Source organism: Anomaloglossus baeobatrachus, chromosome 4, assembly GCF_048569485.1.
Source record: "Anomaloglossus baeobatrachus isolate aAnoBae1 chromosome 4, aAnoBae1.hap1, whole genome shotgun sequence".
Classification (NCBI taxonomy): Eukaryota; Metazoa; Chordata; class Amphibia; order Anura; family Aromobatidae; genus Anomaloglossus; species Anomaloglossus baeobatrachus.
Window position 1 is genome coordinate 126,303,685 of NC_134356.1, and position 22,768 is coordinate 126,326,452.

Here is a 22,768-nt window from a genome sequence, read left to right on the forward strand (position 1 = left end):
GTATCTCTGTCTCTATGTCTCTCTGTCTCTGTATCTATATCTGTCTCTGTGTGTCTCTGTCTGTCTCTATCTCTGTGTCTGTGTCTGTCTCTGTATGTGTCTGTGTCTTTGTCTCTGTGTGTCTCTGTCTCTGTGTGTCTCTGTCTCTGTATATCTGTGTGTGTGTCTGTGTGTCTCTGTCTCTGGTGTCTCTGTGTGTCTGTCTTTATGTGTCTGTGTGTCTTTTTGTCTATGTGTTTGTCACTGTGTCGCTGTGTCTCTGTGGGTGTCTCTGTGTGTGTCTCTGTGTCTGTCTCTGAGTGTCTCTGTGTTTATCTTTGTGTGTCTCTGTCTCTGTGTGTGTTTCTGTCTCTATGTGTCTCTGTGTGTGTGTGTGTGTGTGTGTGTCTGTCTCTACCGATATCATATTACCTCACACAAAAGCTCTTATACTAAGAATGTCCTTCGTCACCTATAGCAACCTGTAGCTCCCAGCTCCATTGACTTTAATGTAAGCAGGTTTTTTGGTGAATAACTGTAAAGCGTGGGGTTAAATTTTCACCTCAAAACATGATCTATGACGTTCCCTGATTCACATGAGACAGATCTGCAAAATTTTGTGACTGTAAATGCGACGGGGCGGTTTCCTTTAGCGGACATACATACACACACACATACATACACACACACATACACACTCATACATACATACACACACACATGCATACATACATACATACATACACACACTCAGGTTTATATATTAGATTATTCTAGCCACAATTATCTGTATAAACCCTCTACAGTCTTTGTGTAATACTGAAGTCCTTGAAAGGGAATCTGTCAACATGTGTTTGGCACCTCATCTGAAAACAGCATCATATAGAAAAAGAAACCATGATTCCAATGATGTATCCCTTGATTTACTGGGTAAAGCAGTTGTGACACAGAGTTCTTGGATGTAGCATGAAGCAGATCTGAGAAAGCTAACCCCACCCACATCAAGCTCTCTATGTACATAGTTTATTGACAAAAAGCTATTTATGTCAGGAGGGGTGTGGTCAGATCAGCAAGCTCCAGCTATGTAGTCTGGATAATGATAAGGACTTGGTGCAAAAACAATCATTGCTAGTAAACAACATCACACAGCTTGATAAGAGACATATCTCTGAATTTTCGGTTTTAATTTCACATATCGACTAAGGCTGCATCTGGGTGTCCGCCTACAGAAAGTGTATATGCCAAAAAATGGTGCAAGACAGAGCATACACTGACTCCATCTGCTCCATTATAGTCAATGGTGCATGCATCCGAAACCCATTTTGTGGGGGTGTTCGGACGGAAGCTCCGACGGGACCACTGAACATAGGTAAAAACGAAATGTGAAAATGCCCTAAGGGAAGTCTGGCGTACGACGCAACACAAGAAAAAACGGGGTATACTAACAATGGGACCTAGCGCTAGTGAGGGGGAAGATTACACACCTCCTGCTCTCACCTGCAGCTGTACCCTGAAGTTCTAGCGAGTCCCTGTAAGGGTCTGCACCTGTCACAGAACAGGATGCCTGAGACCCTGGCAGACCCTATAACAACCCTGGCTAGTGAGCTGGCAGGTGAGGGACGCTAGCCCCACTGCTGCACTAATACAACATCAGGGAAAGGAAAGACAGACAGGGGATAACAACAAATGACAAAGATCCATTACGGTTGCAGTCCAAACCAGGACTGAAATCTACTCAGCAACTTGCGATAAGGGCTCACCTCAAGGGCCAGCTTCCAAATGGATCAGAATAACTGGCACCCTCTACAGGGAGAAAACGGTATATATAGGGACTGGGAGTGGTCACAAACCAGAAGCACCTGAGGAGGTGGTAATGGGTATGCTGCTGGCAAGGAGAAACTGACATTAACCCTTAGCTCGTCAAAGGTAAGAAAACTACATTTAATATAGAGAGTCTTAACCTGTCACTAGTCACACACTGCAGAGAGACGGCCCTGACATTTATCACCTACTGCATGCTGTCATCCGATAACATAGCAAAAACCTTCTAATAGATTGCTTTTAACCCTGAGACTATGGAAACACAGAAAAAAATAAGAAAAATAAGATGCTGATGTGCAAGTGCAGGTACATAAGCACTTTAGTAATAAGCTGATGGGCAAAGGCACAAGCGCCAAAATTGCATTCTGTAAGTGAGATGCACCGGACTTTGGAAACCGTTAATACATAATGATTGTGACATTTCTCTAGCAGGATCTCTTGTGTGCAGGAATAATAAAAATAAATAAAAAATTGTAAGACAACAGCGCCATATACTTTCATTCTGAGCGATCTAGCTATAAACTATCCAAATAAATTTCTAAGAAAACATTGTCATACAATACCAAATAAACCTGTGGTTTAAATTATAAGACTTCAGCTAGAAAGCTGCATACAATTCAAAGTATTTCCCCTGACAAAGTCTCCATGTAGCCCTAGCAGTAGACATACAATACTCACATACTAAAACCATATGGCCCTATAAAAGTCCCTGAAACAGTAACTATATTGGTGTATGTATAGTATCCCTGACGTGCAATGTAATATTATGTCACTGATTGAATGCCTGACAGTCTCCTTGCATAAATAATATAAGAAGGTTGTAGTAGCAATAGCACTGTCACGATACTGTTTGCACTGTGCTATCGCAGAGTTGTATCAGTCACCTCACTTCTGTTCTGCCCGGCCTCCCTGTCTCCCATCCCCTCCGTCTTGTCTTACCTTCCCTTCTTCCCTCCTGGTCCCTGTTTGTTGTCCCATCCTTGCGCCCTCTCCTTCGGCTTGCTCTCCCGGTTACCGACTTCTGGCTTGTTTCTGACCCTGACTCTGCCTCCTCCCTTGTACTGCGCTCCCTCTCTCGGCTGTGACCCGACTTGCACAACTCCTCTTAGCAACCACTTAGTTATCTGGGACGCCTTGTGCTCTGGCTCCCTCTTGTGGTTGCTCTCGTTACACACACTGTGTGTTGACTCCCCCTAGTGGTGACATTACAAGCACAGTCTGATCAGCTGGTAATGATTGACTAATGCCGAACTCCAGCGTTTTGGTTTTTTTTAGCACTGGAGTGGAGCTTCTAAAGTCACTGACTTTTGTATTATACTTATCCACTAGTGTTTTCACCTGTTATCGGAGCCGTTTTGGTTCCCCAGTGCCATCTTGTGACTTTAACTCCGGTCTGCTGGAAGTCAGAGGAATTGTCACAAGTTCTCAATGCAAGTCTATGAATGCCAGAACGAGGTCAGAATGAGGCTCTCATAGACTTGCATTGAAAAGTTACCTCTGCCTCACTCTAGCAAACTGCTGGAGATGCACGGAAGTGGCAGCTATAGAAGGTGAAGATGGTGGAAGGTAAGTATAAGACTTAGTGCAAGGAACTTAGATTGGAAGCACCACTCCAGCGGTAGAATAAGAAAAAGCTGGCGTGGTGCTTTTAAAACTGAACTTTGTCAATTAAATCTTTACATATAAAAAATACACAGATGCCCACCGTATTTGAGTATGGTAAATCTTAAGAACAATGTAATTCTAAATGTCCTCTTTCAGAGTACAACATTTTCAATATTAGCTGTGTCTGATATACTGAGTTATAGCATCGTGTTAGACGCTTCTCTAGACTATAAAATATTAGGCGCAGGACTCAAGCAATACTCTTGCTTCCACTTTTTCTTTGACTACCATTCTTGGTTAAGAATAAACAGAATGTCTAGTGGAAGAATCAGTGCCTGGTTTCAGAATTTTCCAGAATCCCTCCTCTATATTATGCGAGCACGAGCAGTTCTGAGTGCATACTGCTAATCCCTGCCTAACCGTCAATGTATACACTAGCATAGATTAAAGTATCCTTAGAAAAAGTGTTTGTAAAGATCTTTTATCTTATGCTAATGAGTGCTGGGACTAGTCCCAAGGACGTTATATCTCCCAACTAGTCCGCCTCGTAGCATGTTAGTACGCCCACAGGGCCGTACAAAGTACCTGTGTTCGCTGTTACTCTTCTGAATGCCGGCACTTCCGGTCATGTGCAGTAGACCTCTCTGAAGCCGGGACACGTACACCTGGCTTCACTCTGCGCATGACTGGAAGTGCCCGACATTCAGAAGCACAATCACAGCGAACACAGGTACGTGCATCACCGCTGTTAAGGCTGAATTGAATAGCATGCTAGCACACTCCTGTGGGCGTGCTAAGATAGTAAGAGGGCGGACTAGTGGGGGGATATAACGCCCTTGGGACTAGTTCCCGCGCTCATTAGCATAAGATAAAAGATCTTTAGAAACACTTTTTCTAAAGATCTCATTATGTATACTACTAGATACAGGGACGGTTAGGCAGGGATTAGCAATATGCAATATGCTCGTGATTCTGGGTGCATATTGCACCTGACAGGTTTCCTTTAAAAACTGTTCTATCTGCTGCAAATCAACCAGTTCTCTGAATTCTGAGCTAAGCATAACTCCATCTACACCACTAATTAGCAGCTTTCTATGTGCACTGTACATAAGCGGAAAATTGCCAGTCAGTGGTGGGGGCAGGGATTGACTAAATGGCCATCTTTAGTGGTAATATGTTGCTGATAAAACTACGACACACAGCTCAGTAAGTGACACATCACTGGAATCAGGGTCCCTGTCACTACTACATCATGCTACTTAGATTAGTTGGCAAAAACCTGGTAACCTATTCCCCTTAAATTATATTAATATAAATAGTAAATTCAGGAGCCAGTGGAGAAAGAAGCATATTTCTATGAAAATATATTTACAAGATGTATTACAGATTTCTTAGATTCACTTATACTTATGATTCATGCAAAGTTCATTGAAAGCAAAGTTCTCATTTATAAGATACGGACACTTTTGGGGACATTAATTGTACTTCAATATATGTATATTGGACTAAACATAATTTATGTTTTTTATTAAAAATGCACCATTTGTCTCCTATAGGCTTTGTGTTGTAAGGTCTATTACTAGCTGTAGAATGAGATTAAAGAGAACCTGTCAATAGATTTAGCGACCATAAGCTGTGGCCACCACTAGTGACATCTTATACAGTATATAGCATTCCAGAATACTGTATATAAGACACTGTTATAAACAACATATACATGGCTTAATTCAATAATCACTGGGGGAAACACAACCTGGAGTTCCCACAGGGGGGGGTGCCTACTTCAAAGAGCATTTTGAACAAAGAGGAGGGAAGAAAAAATGGCACCAAAATTGTATGCAAAAAGTGTTAAATTTTATTCACATAAAATATATGAGGATGCAACATTTGTCATAAGAATAAATAGTACAATATCAAATAGAACAGAAAATAGAAAAAATGAGGAAACCTGGGGATGAGGAATGCAGGTGTGGGTAGAACACAAAAAGGGGGGGGAGATGTAAAGTCCTACCCGTTGCCGTAACGGAACCCTGGGGGGGTGGTGTATCACTGAAGTGTATGAGTCCAAAAAATGGACCCCAGCCCCCCAAGGTAGTAAATAACCCAGATGACCCTCCACAGAGGATGTATAGTCAAAGATTGAAGTACATGACCAAAAGACAGGTAGACAAAGTAATTAGAAGAAGTATAAAGAGATAGTATCCACCAGAGTAGTCGTGAGGCAATAGAGAGGAGGCTGAAGCGTTGTGTGTAATGAATGATTATAGTCGTGAAGCCGAGAGGTGCCCAATAGCACATAAACGGCTAATAAAAAATACACACACACAATCAGGTCCTTTATGCCCGGACTAGTCGTGGAGCTGGAGAGGAAGGAAAATACACACACACAATCAGGTCCTTTATGCCCGGACTAGTCGTGGAGCTGGAGAGGAAGAAAAGAAAAATGTGAAAAGTCCCGTTAAAGGACACAAAAAAGAGGGCAGATGTAAACAGTTAGAAGGGTGTGCAGCCCAGCTCAAGAAGTGGACTAGTCGTGTGGCAGAGAGAGGAAGCAAGTAGGTACAAGAAAGGGAGTAGTCGTGAAGCCGAGAGGTGCAGTACAGCACAATGACGGCCAAGGTAAAACAAGGAGGGAGAGGAAAAGCAAGTCTCTGGACCCACAGTAGTTATGTGAGTCAAAGGGGAGTGAAAACAGAGGAAAAGTGAGAAGAACAAAGACTACCTGTACAAGTGGAGGGAGGTGGCGGCAGGAGGACGGTCCCAACAGCTGTTTCGCCTGAACGCTTTTACAAGGGAAGTGGAAAATAGAGTGGGGCTGACCGCTATATACAGGGGCAGCACAGTTGTTTTCAATCAAGTAAAGATGGTGTCCGGAAAATGCGCATGCGCCGGAAGTCGAGGCCAGCGGGCGGAGCGAGCCGAGACCGCCGGGGGTAGTGCGCATGCGCGGGAGAACGGACGTCTCCATGACTCCCACGCATGCGCACAAGACGGCCGCGGCCAGGCAACGCCGCGTCAGCAGTCAACAGACCGGCAGATGCGCAGGGACACCAAGTATGGGTGGAACAATGAGAGGGTAACAAAACAAAAATATTAATGACATTTGGAATGAGTAATGCAGAACAATACATAGGGGAATGAACGACATAATAAATGGACAGCACGGACGCATCAGGAGACGGGACATCAACAGGGTATGCGAACTGATGGTTATAAGATGCCGGTATATTTCAATCCAGACAATCCATGCCATCCAAGTTGTCCACCAATGGAAGGGGAATAAAGAAGAAATAAAGGAAATGGATATCCCCACAAACCTAAAACCTATATGAAAGAACCAAACACAGGGATGAAAGAAACAAAATGAATAAAAATACAAACCAACAAGAGATTAAAAACAATGTAAAAACATTTTGTGTTCATATAAAGTGGTACCCCCTAGGGGTCCCGCATGCGGACCGAAGCACAAAAAAGTGGTCCATATCCAAATATGAACCGGTAAGGGGGCCAAAGGACCATAAAAAAGGGTCCAAAGAAAGGCACCAACTGCCAATGGAGATGAAAGGGGCGAGATCTCTACAAAAAAGGAGAATAACTAACGGTCTCATTGAGACCGTTGGGGACCAAAGTATCAAGGGAGACAATCCACTTCGACTCCCGCTGGGCGAGAGTCTTCCGTAGATTGCCTCCCCGGATACCCGCGTGGATAATGTCTATACCACGTACACTCAGGAGCCTCGCGTCACAACCGTGAAATTTACGGAAGTGGCGGGGAAGGGTTTTGAGAAGAGAAACATCCTCCACGGAAATAGCGGCAGTTATATCCCTGACGTGCTCCCTAACTCTCACGCGCAACTCGCGTGAGGTGAGACCGATGTAAATTAGGGAGCACGGACAGGTCGCATAGTATACCACGTGTGTGGAAGCACACGTGATACGTTCGTCAATGGAGTAGGTTCTCTTCCCCTTGGAGCAAACAAAGGAGGAAATCCGTAAGATGTTGGGGCATGCCACGCAGTGGCCACATGGATAGCAACCACGGATCGGGCCACCAGAGCCAAATGGATTGAGGCGGGGGGGGATGTAATGGCTATTAACGAGAAGATCCCCGAGGTTCCTTGCCCTACTGGCTGTCATGAGGGGTCTCGAAGGCAGGACATCGGCCAAAGTAGGGTCCGTGAGCAGGACAGGCCAATGCCTATCGAGAATCCCCTCATTGCGTCCCACTGATGGTTATAAGTACCAATAAACCTGATGTGAGTATCCATGGTCGGCCGACGTGGTCGGTAACAGAGCAACTGGTCCCTCGAGGTGTTTTTGGCGCGGAGGTAACCTCTTTTTATACATCTGTTGCTGTACCCCCGCTCCCTAAACCTGCATCGGAGATCGGACGACTGGGATTCAAAGTTGGAAATAGTGGAGCAAACCCGCTTCATCCTCAAAAACTTTCCGGTCGGGATGGCACGTATGGTGGAGGGAGTGTGGCCAGAGGATGCCAAAAGGAGGGCATTGACGGACGTGTCCTTGCGGAAAACGTCCGTCTGTCATTAATATTTTTGTTTTGTTACCCTCTCATTGTTCCACCCATACTTGGTGTCCCTGCGCATCTGCCGGTCTGTTGACTGCTGACGCGGCGTTGCCTGGCCGCGGCCGTCTTGTGCGCATGCGTGGGAGTCATGGAGACGTCCGTTCTCCCGCGCATGCGCACTACCCCCGGCGGTCTCGGCTCGCTCCGCCCGCTGGCCTCGACTTCCGGCGCATGCGCATTTTCCGGACACCATCTTTACTTGATTGAAAACAACTGTGCTGCCCCTGTATATAGCGGTCAGCCCCACTCTATTTTCCACTTCCCTTGTAAAAGCGTTCAGGCGAAACAGCTGTTGGGACCGTCCTCCTGCCGCCACCTCCCTCCACTTGTACAGGTAGTCTTTGTTCTTCTCACTTTTCCTCTGTTTTCACTCCCCTTTGACTCACATAACTACTGTGGGTCCAGAGACTTGCTTTTCCTCTCCCTCCTTGTTTTACCTTGGCCGTCATTGTGCTGTACTGCACCTCTCGGCTTCACGACTACTCCCTTTCTTGTACCTACTTGCTTCCTCTCTCTGCCACACGACTAGTCCACTTCTTGAGCTGGGCTGCACACCCTTCTAACTGTTTATATCTGCCCTCTTTTTTGTGTCCTTTAACGGGACTTTTCACATTTTTCTTTTCTTCCTCTCCAGCTCCACGACTAGTCCGGGCATAAAGGACCTGATTGTGTGTGTGTATTTTCCTTCCTCTCCAGCTCCACGACTAGTCCGGGCATAAAGGACCTGATTGTGTGTGTGTATTTTTTATTAGCCGTTTATGTGCTATTGGGCACCTCTCGGCTTCACGACTATAATCATTCATTACACACAACGCTTCAGCCTCCTCTCTATTGCCTCACGACTACTCTGGTGGATACTATCTCTTTATACTTCTTCTAATTACTTTGTCTACCTGTCTTTTGGTCATGTACTTCAATCTTTGACTATACATCCTCTGTGGAGGGTCATCTGGGTTATTTACTACCTTGGGGGGCTGGGGTCCATTTTTTGGACTCATACACTTCAGTGATACACCACCCCCCCAGGGTTCCGTTACGGCAACGGGTAGGACTTTACATCTCCCCCCCTTTTTGTGTTCTACCCACACCTGCATTCCTCATCCCCAGGTTTCCTCATTTTTTCTATTTTCTGTTCTATTTGATATTGTACTATTTATTCTTATGACAAATGTTGCATCCTCATATATTTTATGTGAATAAAATTTAACACTTTTTGCATACAATTTTGGTGCCATTTTTTCTTCCCTCCTCTTTGTTCAAAATATAAGACACTGTGTAGAATGTAAAAATCACTTTTATAATACTCAACTAGGATGAGGTCTGGTCCCATAAGTGTTACTGCTCTCCGGTCCGGCGCCTCTTCCCCGATTGCCGTGCTCCTTCTTTTGAGGCCCGTGAGCATGACGTCTCCTACTTCATTCATACTGGCCGACATTGAGGTCCTGCACATGCGCACTTTGATCTACCCTGCTCAGGGCAAATCAAAGTATTGTAAAGCACCTGCGCGGGAGGTCTTTAACCATTTCTCATGCCTGCGCATTATAGTACTTTGATCTGCCCTCAGTAGGGCAGATCAAAGTGCACCTGTGCAGGACCGCAATATCGGCCTGTGTGGATGACGTAGACACGTTATCCATACTGGGCTGGGTAGAAGGAGGACAGAAATCACAGCAGAGAGGAGGCACCAGACCGGAGAGCAGCGACACCCATCGGACCGGACTGCCCCCTAGGTAAGTATTATAAAAGTGTTTGTTACGCGTTATACAGCTCGGCCTGGGCTCTTATATACAGTATTCTAGGATGCTGTGAATAAAAGCTCAGTGATGGTGGCTGCAGCTTATAGTCACCAAATCTGGTTACTGGATCCCTTTAAATGAGCTTCTTCTTCTTAGGAGTTACTAACTCTTTTCTGCCTGTTTCTAAATTCCTATGTGCTCATTTAGGACAATGCCAAAATTCAGTTTATCTTTGATGTGGTCATAAACAAAATGAGAAAAAAGACAGCTAAAAGAGACTTTAAAGGGGTAGTTCACAACTTAGCTTTACTGGCCAGATCATTATAATGTTCAGAAACAAGGCTTCTCTCACATACCTTGTGTTGACAATAATGCCTCTGAGCGGCGCTATTGTGGTCCGCTTATCTCCATCTCGTGACCCCCAGGCGTGACCTCTGAGATCTGGTGATATCATGTCAACTTCCAGTTGACCCGACATCACCGAGGTTGGCCCCAGTCTCCATGAGTGACTGGGTTGTGGGTGGAGTTTCCCCGCTCGTCACAGCCCAGGATCACTCCTGCTTGCGACACTGTGCAGCTAAGGAGAGAGCGCACAAGATGCTGGGCTGTGATGTGCCGCTCAGAGGCACTATTGCCAGCACAAGGTATTTGAGAGAAGCCTTTTTTCTGAACATTATTGCGATGTCGCCAGTAAAGCTTAGTAGTGAACCACCCCTTCAAGGGTATGTGCACACAATGCTTTTTTTTATGCAAATTTCGATACATTTTTTTTTTTTTTTTAGAAATCTGCATGACTATTCTGAAGCCAAATCTCTGAGATTTCTGAAGGGCTGAGTGCACGTTGCTTTTTTTTTCCTTGCAGATTTGGTGCAGAAAATAATTTGCAGCATGTCAATTGTTGGGGTGTTTTTTTTTCCTGCATTTTTAGCCCTTTCAGCCATTGAGTTCATAAAAAAAACACATGGAAAAAAAACGCACCAAAAAACACACCAAAAACGCTTGTTTTTTTGGTGCGTTTCTCTGCCAGATGGTGCAGATTTCAAGCAGAAAATTTCTGCACCAATTCTGCAGCGTGTGCACATACCCTAACTCTAGTCCAATTTGTGTCATATATTCATTATGTAAGTCAGGATGGTGGTCTTCATCATGAGTTTCTATCATATACAGGTTAGCATGGTGCGAAGTTTAACCAGCAACACCAGCAGCTGATATTTCTTGTAATATTCATTTGACATGGATTTGAGTTTTCCCCACATATACTTTATTTACGTACATCCATAAACAAATCAAATGTATTTCACAGCTTCAATCTGCAGGTTTCAGACCATTACCAAGTACAGTTAGATGGATCCTTACATAATACACAATGTGATATGTCCATACCTCTAGTTTCTATTTTTGGGCTTTTTCATCTTGTCAGCACAAACTGGTGAAACACGCTTGACCTGATCCTACAAAGGCCAAAGAGTCAAACTGATTGTGTAGTAGAAGGCTGCATGATATCCTCTTTATCATCTGACTTGTATCTTTGGGTGTATTCTCCTCTCTTTGACTCCTGCATCACTTTCTTTGGTACCTTCTTGGTAATCCCAATTCCACTTTGAGGTGCACATTGAGAACGTAAGTGGTGGCCTGAAACCTTTTTAACCCTAAAAGACTATTTAATGTAATAATATTTCTGCTTTTCTAATATACTTTAATTAAGAGATTCCCCACTGTTCCCTGTCTCCCTCTATTTAAGCTTGCTTTATTTTTAAATTTTTCTTTTGATGACACTTTGTTTGCGAATCCCCAGTGCATGATGGGATGTCATTCAGGAGCAGAGGCGGTGGTCACTGCCGCAGCTGCTTTCCCCACCCTGAAATGAAACGTCATCAGTGACGTCCATTTCAGGAGCTGGGCTAGTCCCTGCTGTACTGCGCATATGTCGCATGTCAATTCCACCGCATGCTCAGTACAAGCTCCATGCTTCTATTGCTTTATTTCGTTTAAAAGCGCAGAGACAGTGCACTCCGTCAATGTATCTAATGAGAAGTGATGAGCCAGAAAGAGCATGCACTATTAGTGTACATTGTAAAGGAGAGAATGTGGCTAGCAGGGAAAGCAGAGAGCAACCCATCCCTCGAAACAGATGTCACACAAAATTCATTTTGGTCAATAATATTAGTAAATATTTTTTTGCTAATCATGATGCTGTCCCTCTAGGGTTCTGGAGCCTAAGGGGCCCAATATATCCTTTTGGGCCATATTTGTAGATCAGTTGTATTTAGGATCCTGGATAGCTGGAGGCAGGGCCGGCTCCAGGTTTGTGTGGGCACGGGGCGAAAGAGTCTCAGTGGGCCCCATCTACACGCAGACATACACATACTCAGACACATACACATACGGGCATACATACATATACATAGTTAAAGAGAAATTCTGGAAAAAACATATAAGTAGACATAAATCTATACACAGTCATATACACTGACATACATAGATATATACAGCATACATACAGACACATTAGAGGTATTTTTCAAATAGGGAAGCCAGCAGCAGCCTCACTCACCTCCCCCGCTTGTCTCCTATCCAGCTCCTCCCATCCATGTGGCTGTACCGTGCTAATTGGTGGCCGTCACTAACAGACATGGCTGCACACAGAGCACACTGAAACTGCTGCATATACATCACAAGAGAAGCTGTGGATATACACATCACAGGGGGTTTTCACATTACTGAGGAGTGGGTATACAGCTCCAGAGGGGGGCATAAAGCTCTAGAGGGAGGCTTTAGGATCTGGGGTGGGGGACCATACAGCTTTGGGGTGAACATACAGCCCTGGGGGGTACATACAGTTCTGCAGGTATACAGCACTGGGGTGGATGACATGTAGCTCTGGGGGTTATACAGCACTAGAGTGGGGGGACATACAGCTCTGGGGGTATACAGCACTGGGGTGGGGGGTATATAGCACTGGGGTGGGGAGATATACAGCTCTGGGGGGTATAGAGCACTGGGGTGGAGGGGACATACAGCTATGGGGTATACAGCACTGGGATGGAGGAGACATACAGCTCTGGGGACATACAGCTCTGGGGGGTATAGTAGTATGCAGCCCTCATATTCCACCATATAGTGTTATTAAGCCCCCATATTCCTCCATATAGTATAATGCACCCAATATTCCTCCATATAATATAATGCATCCTATATTTTTCCACATAATATAATGCAGCCTCATATTCCTCCACATAGTGTTATGAATCCCCCATAGTCTTCCATATAGTATAATGCACCCAATATTCCTTCATATAATACAATGCACCCTATATTGCTCCACATAATATAATGCAGCCTCATATTCCTCCATATAGTGTTATGTAGTCCCCACATAGTATTATGCAGCCCCCATATAGCATTATGCAGCTCCTATATAGCACTATGTAGCCCCTATATAGCACTTTGCAGCCTCATATAGTCTATGCAGCCCCCATATGGTATTATGTAGCCCCCATATCGTTTAATGCACCTCATAGTCTTCTGGCCACCATGATTAAGTACATACTCACTTCTCCTTGTTCCCTCACCTCTCCGGTTTCCTCAGCATGTGTCACCGTCTACTGTTCTGCCACTCTGCACATCTTAGCAGAGTAGGCGTGCAGTAGTGACATCATCGTGCTTTGCTGTGCTGAGCTGTCAGAGCACAGACACAGCAGGAGAATGATGAGAGAGGGAGCGCACCTCTCCCCTCTCATCATTGCTCTCAATTGTATTGATATCTGTGATGCCGATACAATTGAAAGTGCGATCCTCAGCGAGGGGGCGGTGTCCCTGACTCGTGGGCCCCATATCGGTCACATGGCCTGCCACCCTTGGCTCCTTGCCGACTACGAGTGGGCCCCCCCAGCGGTCCAGGGCCCTGACTCTTACCCAGGTGCGCCAGGTGCTGGCGCCGGCCCTAGTTGGAGGCTTTGTTGGCGATTTTGCTTTTGCGCCACTGGGCTTCAAGTAATGTCTGTAATCCCCTCATAATATATCTTTAAGTAATACCTTTTATGGCTCTACTTTGAACAACACAGAGATAAAAAAATAACATTCATTATAGTATGAGTCAAAATTGGATACGAGAGATAAAACTGTTCCAACAAGGTAACCTGCGCGTGGAAAGGTGAAGGCGTGCTAGCTTAGCATTGTGGTGAGAGTCGAGAATGGGTTGCGTAAATCCAGCTCTACAAGTAGTTATCCATTACAGGAAAGGGCAATTTGCCTTATTTCCAGTGTGAATAAATACAAAAGAAACTTAATCTTCACATGAGGAATATTGTTCTTAAAGCATGCTTTTGTTCTTAACCATTTTATAGCCTGGCTGAGTTTAGTAATAAATGTCTGGTGTTTGCTAAATTCCACAGATCCCCCAATAAAGTGGGTAGATCAGGAAGATCCACATATTTTATTGTTACTATTACAGACAGTGATAACAAGATCCCTGCCAACATCAACAGTCCTTCCAACTTTCTGCCAGTATCCAGCAAGGAACCCTACTGCTTGTCTGACAAGAGCGGCATGAAGAAAGGTTGTATGTTATCTTACTTCAGCCACAGAAGCCAAGTTCTCAAGAAACAATAGACAAGAACGCCTAGGAGGTTTTGATGATTTCCTTGTGCCGTTCAATTGCAAATGCCCAGTTGCATGCATTCTGCATGATCTTGCTTAGCAATAGACAGATTGTCTGCTTCATTTCCAAACATTATCCCATTTAAGGCCTTCAGCTTGAATTGTGGACCCATAGTCAAAGGACAGGCAAAGGTCACTAGCAGGCAAGCTAATACAGTGGAGCCTTGGATTACGAGCATAATTGGTTCTGGCAGTTTACTCTTAAACCAAGTTACTCTTATATCAAAGCGAATTTTCCCATAGGAAATAATTGAAACACAGACAATTATTTCCCACAACCCAAAAATATTACTGTATTTATATGAAACTTATTACAGTAATACAAAATAATATACTGTAATCATATTATTACAGTACACTAATAGAAGATACTGTACAATACAGTAAAAAACATAAAAACAAATTAAACTACACTTTAGCTTACAATAAGATTGTGGGTGTGTGAGAGGTACAGTATAAGCAATGTGCTGCACTGGTTAGCAGAAAGAAAGTACAATACTGTATGCACAAATGCAAATTGATAGACATGCTATATACTGTATATACTGAACTGTACAATGGTATATTGTGTACAGTATACAGTACATATGTATAGAAAGTTACCTCCAGAGCGTGTCAGAGCATGGTGAGAGGACAGAACCGGAAGTGTACACAGTGAGTATTTGCTCTTATTGCAAAGCACTGCTCTTAAACCAAGTTACACATTTGTATAATGCTTTGTTTGTCCTGAAAAACGCTCTAAAACCAAGTTACTCTTAAACCAAGGTTCCACTGTATTTGTAAGGAAGATGTCCCTTCACCTGAATGAGTATTTAAAAGAAGAAAGGACTGAGTTGTGGGTTTATACAGTATTATTCATAAGTCTTAGGCAGATGTGGAGAAAATGCTGCAAAATAAGAATGTGATCAAAAATAGAAAGTTAATATTTAGCAATTAACAAAAATACAAAATGAATGAAAAAAAAGAATGGAAATCTAAATCAAATCAGTATGTTGACATGACAATTCTCACCATGTAAAGTGAAACGGGCAATGGGGCTTGGAAATTTTAGGTAAAAATTGGCTCCATCACAAAGCGGTTAATTTATTTTTTTATATTCCTTATTTGAGCAATCCCCATGAGTAAAAAGTTCTCCATTATTAAAAATGGCATCCACTGTACATCTTGTCGCATATGCAGAACTGTGCAAGAGTTGTAGGCTGCAAAGTAAGGCTGGGTTCACATGTCCTGTAGTCATCCGTTATCACATATCCATTAGAGATCCATTGGCAAAAAAGTTCAGCAAACACAACTTTATCGTCTGTTGATAAATAACGGATGCCAGCCTCATATCACCGTAATCAAAATTGGCTGCTGCGGTGGGCCAGCATTAATCAGCACACATGTCTGCTGATTTGAACAGCAGACATGTGGAGCTAACAGGCGTGGGTGCATCTGTGATCCACCCACTCCTACTTGTCACCTAGATCACGCTGTCTGAATGTGACGACGCTATTTAAATGGCTGCGGCAAAGATCGCACTGTTCCCCGCCACCATCGGCAGCCCAGTGACGCGATCACGGGTAGCTGATGGTAGCGACGCGTCATGTGATGACTCCTGTCGCTATCATGATGGCGTTCCTGTAAGACCCGACAAAGCGGCGGCTCTTAAAGGAACAGTGCATTTTTGCTCAAATAGAGCTGTGCATCTGTGATCCACAGAAATGCACAAGAGATCAGACTGCTGATCCATAAAGTTCCCTAGGGGGATTAGTAAAATAAATAAAAAATGTAAAAAAAAATTTAAGAAACAAAAAAACTAAAATGTCAAATCACCCCCTATTCGCCCCATTGAAAATAAAACAGTTAAAAAAATATACACATACTAGAAGGTGGCCCGATTCTACGCATCGGGTATTCTAGAATTTACGTATTGTGTAGTTCATGTATGATTTTTGTTATAGATATAGATATATATATATATATATATATATATATATATATATATATATATATATATATATATAGATGTTGTTGTGTGTAGTTACCAAGTGTTTGTGTAGGGCGCTGTACATGTTCTGGGTGTTGTCTGGGTGTGGCGGGGGGTGAGAGCGGTGTTGTATGTGTGTTGCGTTGTTTGTGGAGCGCTGTGTGTCTGTCGCGTTGTGTGTGTGTGTGTTGCACGGTTTGTGTGGGTGTGGTGTGTTTTGGGGAGAGGTATGTTTTGTGCAATGTGTGTGTTGTGCGGTATGTGCGTATATTTATGTATGCCGCGGTGTTTGTGTGTTGGGTGTTGTGTGTGTGCAGCGTTGTCTGTGTGTGTGGGTGTCTGTGTATGGCGGTGTTTGTGGTTCCCTGTGTGTGTGTGTGTGTGTGTGTGTGTTGGGGGGAGGTGTGCACCTCCCATCGTGCTCCATCCGCCATGCTGCGCACCCCCCATCATGCCCCATCCCCTATGCTGCACATTCCCCATCGTGCTCCATCCCCCATGCTGCGCACCCCCCATCGTGCTCCATCCCCCATGCTGCGCACTCCCCATCGTGCTCCATCCTCCATGCTGCGCACTCCCCATCGTGCTCCATCCTCCATGCTGCGCACTCCCCATCATGCTCCATCCCCCATGCTGCGCACCCCCCATCGTGCTACATCCCCCATGCTGCGCACCCCCCATCGTGCTACATCCCCCATGCTGCGCACTCCCCCATCGTGCTACATCCCCCATGCTGCGCACTCCCCATCGTGCTACATCCCCCATGCTGCGCACCCCCCATCGTGCTACATCCCCCATCGTGCTACATCCCCCATCGTGCTACATCCCCCATGCTGCGCACTCCCCATCGTGCTACATCCCCCATGCTGCGCACCCGCCATCGTGCTCCATCCGCCATGCTGCGCACTCCCCATCATGCTACATCCGCCATGCTGCGCACTCCCCATCGTGCTACATCCCCCATGCTGCGCACTCCCCATCGTGCTACATCCCCCATGCTGCGCACTCCCCATCGTGCTACATCCCCCATGCTGCGCACCCCCCATCGTGCTACATCCCCCATCGTGCTACATCCCCCATCGTGCTACATCCCCCATGCTGCGCACCCCCCATCGTGCTACATCCCCCATGCTGCGCACTCCCCATCGTGCTACATCCTCCATGCTGCGCACTCCCCATCGTGCTACATCCCCCATGCTGCGCACCCCATCGTGCTACATCCCCCATGCTGCGCACCCCCCATCGTGCTACATCCCCCATGCTGCGCACCCCATAGTGCTACATCCCCCATGCTGCGCACCCCCCATCGTGCTACATCCCCCATGCTGCGCACCCCCCCATCGTGCTACATCCCCCATGCTATAATAGTTCTCCTATTATACTCAGAGAGGAGTATAATAGGAGGACTGTAATAGGAGGAGTAGTCCTGGGGGGAGAGGAGTATAATGCCGGCTCCCTGCACATGTGTACCGGGAGCCGGTGTACACTGGTAACTATGATACACATCGTGTAACTAAGGGACCTTAGTTACCCGATGTGTATAATGGTTACCAGCGTTCACGGGCTCCGTCAAGATCCTAGCATCGCAAGGTTATGTGTGGCGCTGCTGGGATCGTGACGGAGCCGGTGTACACTGGTAACTATGATACACATCGGGTAACCAAGGGACCTTAGTTACCCGATGTGTATAATGGTTACCAGCGTTCACGGGCTACGTCAAGATCCCAGCATTGCAAGGTTATGTCTGGCGCTGCTGGGATCGTGACGGAGCCGGTGTAGAAGCAAGCGATATCCCAGGATGTTGTGAGTGTGTGGATGTGATGTGTGAGGTGTGTGTGAGAGTGAATGTGATCTGATGTGTGTGTGTGTACTCACTTGGGAGTCGGAGCTCCGTGTCAGTTGGGCCAGAGCGAGCGTGAATTGCGTGAGGGGGGCGGGGCCTGCAGAGAGCCGGGGCGAGAGGCCAATCCGTGGGGGGGGGGGGGCGGGGCCATGGCGAGCCCAGTGGCCAATCAGCTTTGTGTCACCGTAAGGACACAATTTTGGAGCATGACAGACAGACAGACAGAATAAGGCAATTATATATATAGACTAGAAGGTGGCCCGATTCTACGCATCGGGTATTCTAGAATTTACGTATTGTGTAGTTCATGTATGATTTTTGTTATATATATATATATAGATTTTGTTGTGTGTAGTTACCAAGTGTTTGTGTAGGGGCTGTACATGTTCTGGGTGTTGTCTGGGTGTGATGGGGGGTGAGAGCAGTGTTGTTTGTGTGTTGCGTTGTTTGTGGAGCGCTGTGTGTGTAGCGTTGTGTGTGTGTGTTGCGCGGTTTGTGTGTGTGTGGTGTGTTATGGGGGAGGTATGTTTTGTGCAATGTGTGTGTTGTGCGGTATGTGCGTATATTTGTGTGTGCAGCGTTGTCTGTGTGTGGGTGTCTGTGTAGGGCAGTTGTTTGTGGTTCCCAGTGTGTGTGTGTGGTGTGTTGTGCAGTGCGCGCGCGCGTGTGTGTGTGTGTGTTGGGGGGAGGTGTGCACTTCCCATCGTGCTCCATCCCCCATGCAGCGCACTCCCCATCGTGCTCCATCCCCCATGCAGCGCACTCCCTATCATGCTCCATCTCCCATCCTGCGCACTCCCAAACGTGCTCCATCCGCCATGCTGCGCACTCCGAAACGTGCTCCATCCGCCATGCTGCGCACTCCCAAACGTGCTCCATCCGCCATGCTGCGCACTCCCAAACGTGCTCCATCCGCCATGCTGCGCACTCCCCATCGTGCTCCATCCCCCATGCTGCGCACTCCCAAACGTGCTCCATCCGCCATGCTGTGCACTCCCCATCGTGCTCCATCTCCCATGCTGCGCACTCCCAAACGTGCTCCATCCGCCATGCTGCGCACTCCCAAACGTGCTCCATCCCCTATGCTGCGCACCCTCCATCGTGCTCCATCTCCCATCCTGCGCACTCCCAAACGTGCTCCATCCGCCATGCTGCGCACTCCCAAACGTGCTTCATCCGCCATACTCCGCACTCCCCATCGTGCTCCATCCCCCATGCAGCACACTCCCCATCGTGCTCCATCCCCTATGCTGCGCACCCCCCATCGTGCTCCATCTCCCATGCTGCGCACTCCCAAACGTGCTCCATCCGCCATGCTGCGCACTCCCAAACGTGGTCCATCCGCCATGCTGCGCACTCCCAAACGTGCTCCATCCGCCATACTCCGCACTCCCCATCGTGCTGAATCCCCCATGCTGCGCACTCCCAAACGTGCTCCATCCGCCATGCTGCGCACTCCCAAACGTGCTCCATCCGCCATGCTGCGCACTCCCAAATGTGCTCCATCCGCCATGCTGCGCACTCCCAAACGTGCTCCATCCGCCATGCTGCGCACTCCCAAACGTGCTCCATCCGCCATGCTGCGCACTTCCAAACGTGCTCCATCCGCCATGCTGCGCACTCCCAAACGTGCTCCATCCGCCATGCTGCGCCAGCATCAGCCTCTCTACCCGCAGCATCAGCCTCTGCCCGCAGCATCAGCCTCTCTGTCCCCAGCATCAGCCTCTCTGTCCCCAGCATCAGCCTCTCTGTCCCCAGCATCAGCCTCTCTGTCCCCAGCATCAGCCTCTCTTCTCCCAGCATCAGCCTCTCTCATCCCAGCATCAGCCTCTCTGTCCCCAGCATCAGCCTCTCTGTCCCCAGCATCAGCCTCTCTGTCCCCAGCATCAGCCTTTCTGTCCCCAGCATCAGCCTCTCTGTCCCCAGCATCAGCCTCTCTTCTCCCAGCATCAGCCTCTCTCATCCCAGCATCAGCCTCTCTGTCCCCAGCATCATCCTCTCTGTCCCCAGCATCAGCCTCTCCTCTCTGTCCCCAGCATCAGCCCCTCTCCTCCCAGCCTTCCCCAGCATCAGCCTCTCTCCTCCCAGCCTCCCCCAGCATCAGCCTCTCTCCTCCCAGCCTCCCCCAGCATCAGCCTCCCCCAGCATCAGCCTCTCTTCTTCCAGCCTCCCCCAGCATCAGCCTCTCTCCTTCCAGCCTCCCCCAGCATCAGCCTCCCTCTCCCAGCCTTCCCCAGGATCAGCCTCTCTCCTCCCAGCCTCCGTCCTCCCAGCCTTCCCCAGCATGAGCTTTCCCCTCCCAGCCTCCCTCAGCATCAGCCTTCCCCAGCATCAGCCTCTCTCCTCCCAGCCTCAGCCTCTCTCCTTCCAGCCTCCCCCAGCATCAGCCTATCTCCTTCCAGCCTCCCTCAGCATCAGCCTCCCCTTCCCAGCCTTCCCCTGGATCAGCCTCTCTCCTCCCAGCCTCCTTCCTCCCAGCCTCCTCCTCCCAGCCTCCTTCAGCATCAGCCTTCCCCTCCCAGTCTCCCCCAGCATCAGCCTCCCCCTCCCAGCCTTCCCCAAGATCAGCCTCTCTGCTCCCAGCCTCCTCCAGCACGACGTGCTCCTCTGGCGACACTCACACACACGATCGCATACACTCACACACACCCGATCCCGACACTCACACACACCCGATCGCATACACTCACACACACAGACACTGACGATATCGCACATACGCGCTTACAGTCACAACATCCGGAGATACCACATGCTTCTGGCCATGTGATCCTCCGTCAGGTCCTGGAAGGTCACAACAGCACAGTATCGAGGCCGAGAAGCAAGCGATATCGCCGGATGCTGTGAGTGTGTGGATGCGATGTGATGTGTGTGTGATGTGTGTGTGAGGTGTGTGTGAGGTGTGTGTGAGGTGTGTGTGAGGTGTGTGTGAGAGTGAGTGTGAGAGTGAGTGTGAGCTGATGTGTGTGTGTGTGCGTGTGGATCTTCCGCCGCTACAGGACCTCGATGCGCTTGTAACCATGCCAACGTATCCCGTCCCCCGCTCGCACGGGAGCCCACACTGCTCCCGTGCGAGCGGGGGATGGGGGACGGGGGGGGGGGAGTACAGTACTCACCCCCCTTAACAGCCGTGTCAGTTCGGGGAATGCGCGGGGGGGAGAGGGGGAGGAGTACAGTACTCACCTCCGTGACAGCCGTGTCAGTTCGGGGAATGCGCGGGGGGAGGTGGGCGGGGCCAGAGCTAACGTGCGTTGCGTGAGGGGGCGGGGCGTGGCGTGGCCGAATTGCCAATGCCTGCAGGGTGCCGGGGCGAGAGGCCAATCGGTGTGGGGGGGCGGGGCCATGGCGAGCCCAGCGGCCAATCAGCTTTGTGTCACCGTAAGGACACAATGTCACCGGAAGGACACAATTTTGAAGCATGACAGACAGACAGACAGACAGACAGAATAAGGCAATTATATATAGATTTGCTATTGCCGTATTCAGAAATGCTTGATCTATCAAAATATAAAATCAATTAATCTGATCAGTACTTGGTGTGGCCAGAAAAAAATTCCAAGCGCCAAAATTACGTTTTTTGGTCGCCACAAAAATTTTAAAATGCAATAACAGGCAATCAAAATGTAGCATCTGCACAAAAATTGTATAATTAAAAACACCAGCACAAGATGCAAAAATAAGCCATCACTGAACCCCAGATCCCAAAAAATGAGAATGCTACGGGTTCAGAAAATGGCAACAAAAGGACAATTATTTTTTTGGACAAACGTCCAAATTTTTTTTAACCCCCTTAGATAAGAGTAAAAGTATACATGTTTGGTATCTACCAACTAATACCGATGTGAGGCATCACACCAACACATCAGTTTTAACACATAGGGAACACAGTGAATAAAATATCCCAAAACAGTTGTGCAATTGCACTTTTTTTTTTTTTTTTTAAATTTCACCACACTTGCAATTTCTTTCCGTTTTCCAGTACACTTTTTGGTGAAACTAATGGTTTAATTCAAAAGTACAACTCATCCCAGAAAAAATAGGCCCTCATATGGCAAGATTGACGGAAAAATAAAAAATTATGGCTCTCGGAAGAATGGGAGCAAAAAATGGAAAATTGCCCGGGGGTTAAAGGGTTAATATGTGGAATCTATGGACAATGGATCTCATAACGGATTGCTATTTAGTCATCTGTTGTACTTGCACTTATAACAGATCCGTTGTTTTCTTGCTGGATCCGTTACAAATGGAAAATAAAAAGCAATCGGTTAATGGATCCATTGTCCATAGACGCCCATGTTAAAAAAAACGGATCTGGCAGAAATCATTTTCCCAATGGATCTATGCAGGATCTGCTCAATCGGTTGACTACAGCACATGTGAACTTATAGTAGAAAAGGAGAACCACAATAGTTGATGCTAAATTCTAATAACCTTTATTAAATCGGGGTACGCAAAGTGCATATAAAAAAAAACACAATTGCTGGACAAACAGAACAGAGGATAATGGTAGTAACATGAAATGAGATTTCAAGAGCGCCCCAAATACAATAATGCACAATTGAATCTCC

The 22,768-nt window shown here is 46.9% G+C and overlaps 1 protein-coding gene across 1 annotated transcript in view; it reads left to right on the forward strand.

The window, feature by feature from the left end:
• PDLIM4 (PDZ and LIM domain 4) overlaps positions 1–22,768 on the forward strand; it is a 248,878-nt gene that overhangs the window by 215,032 nt on the left and 11,078 nt on the right. The gene's annotated exons all lie outside the window — the stretch shown is intronic.